Below are 2,500 nucleotides of genomic sequence, written 5' to 3'. Positions count from 1 at the left end.
TCTCAAATTCATCTAAAATTGTTACCTATATTGTTACTATTCATTAATTTATATATATTAATTCATCTATTGTTACCTATCTCAAATTCATCTAAAATTGTTACCTATATTGTTACTATTCATTAATTCATATATATTAATTCATCTATTGTTACCTATCTCAAATTCATCTAAAATTGTTACCTATATTGTTACTATTCATTGATTCATATATATTGATTCATCTATTGTTACCTATCTCAAATTCATCTAAAATTGTTACCTATATTGTTACTATTCATTAATTCATATATATTAATTCATCTATTGTTACCTATCTAAAATTCATCTAAAATTGTTAACTATCTAAAATTCTAAAATTGTTACCGATCTAAAATTCATCTAAAATTGTTACCTATATTGTTACTATTCATTAATTCATATATATTAATTCATCTATTGTTACCTATCTCAAATTCATCTAAAATTGTTACCTATTTTGTATGTCACATGTGTAGTTTTTATCTGCCTTTATCTGCTGACGGTGCTGGTATATGTCACATGACTTCCTACAACACTAATTTCCCATACTTTAAATGCAGTTCTTTCTATATGTTCAGTAACTACAGTTTAGTTTCTGTTTATTTCTATCTGTCTCTCTCTTTGCCTATCTTACCTCTATCTATTTTTCTGTCTATCTATCTCTCAACCCTAGCTACGTCTATCTTCCCTCTACCTATCTATTTTTTCCATCTATCTCTCAACCCTAGCTGTCCATCTTCCATCTACCTATCTACTTTTTCTATCTATCTATCTCTCAACTCATGCTAAGTTTATCTTCCGTCTACCTATCTATTTTTCTATCTATTCATCTCTCAACCCTAGCTACGTCTATTTTCCCTCTACCTATCTATTTTTTCCATCTATCTATCTCTCAACCCTAGCTGTCTATCTTCCCTCTACCTATCTATTTTTTCTATCTATCTTCCCTCTACCTATCTATTTTTTCTGTCTATCTTCCCTCTACCTATTTATTTTTTCCATCTATCTCTCAACCCTAGCTGTCCATCTTCCATCTACCTATCTACTTCTTCTATCTATCTATCTCTCAACTAATGCTAAGTTTATCTTCCGTCTACCTATCTATTTTTCTATCTATCTATCTCTCAACCCTAGCTACGTCTATTTTCCCTCTACCTATCTATTTTTTCCATCTATCTATCTCTCAACCCTAGCTGTCTATCTTCCCTCTACCTATCTATTTTTTCTATCTATCTATCCCTCAACCTATTTTTCTATCTATCTATCTCTCAACCCTAGCTGTCCATCTTCCCTTTACCTATCCATTATTTTTTTATCTATCTCTCAACCCGAAGTCCATCTTCTCTCTACCTATCTATTTTTTTCTATCTATCTATCCCTCAACCCGAACTATTCCTTGTTTTCGCCAGAGTGAGCGCCGAGCCCCCTTGCAGAAAGGTTGGCCGGAGGAACCACAAATCCTTAATTCCCAGGAGAAAGACGTAATCCACTCACATTCTGCTTGGAGGGTTGGTTAGCAGGTTAGGGAATTAAGGGAAGTCTTTGTGAACCTCTTTCTTGAGTGAGTAGTAAGGGGAAGATCTGGCTGAAGAAGGAGGGAAGGAAAGAGGGATATGTAAGAATTGGAGGGGGATATGTAAGGAGAAAAAGAGGAGGTGGGGTATGTCGATAAGCGTGGACATGTTTGGTTTGTTTCTTGAAAAATTTAGAAAGGAGGCTTAGGGCGTTTCTGATAAATAAAAAAGGGGTAAAGGAGGAGGAGATAATGAAATAACAAACGCAAAGGCGAAAAAGAGGGGAAGAGAGAAAGAGAGGGAGAAGAAAAATATAAACTTCGAGACCCTTGGCATGGATTCTCTCGGCCTTTTCTCCCAGATCCTTCCCCTTTGTGGCTCAACTGGAGGAAAAACAACTAAATCAAAACTGGGATTCACTTTGCTCGATTTTATTCCCCGATGTATTTGATAAAGAGATGGGAATGATAGCCAGGGCGAGAGAATGGAAAATATCTTATCAACGTAAGAGAACACATAAACAAATTAAGTTGGCTAGAAGTACATCACAATTGCAACTATGATGCTTCCTGATTCACAAAATGATCCACGATTTTTCTCCAAAATAGCTTTTAATCCTTCCACCTTTAGGTAACATCATTCAGTCTGTTTTAGAGACGAGTTTATGATAGCTGAAGCATTTTAGAGAATGATTTTGTGATAAATAAACAGCTAATGAAAAATGTACAATAAAAGAGAATTGTGCGTGTAATAGTAATACAAATGTTTAGAAGCCAATATATGCATATATACATATACCTATATATATATGTGTGTGTGTGTACTTGCGGCCACACACACACACACACACACACACACACACACGCACAGATATATATATATATATATATATATATATATATATATATATATATATATATATATATATATATATATATATATATATATATATATATAATATATAT

Source organism: Penaeus vannamei, chromosome 1 (genome assembly GCF_042767895.1).
Source record: "Penaeus vannamei isolate JL-2024 chromosome 1, ASM4276789v1, whole genome shotgun sequence".
NCBI lineage: Eukaryota > Metazoa > Arthropoda > Malacostraca > Decapoda > Penaeidae > Penaeus > Penaeus vannamei.
Note: the sequence above shows the minus strand (reverse complement) of the source record.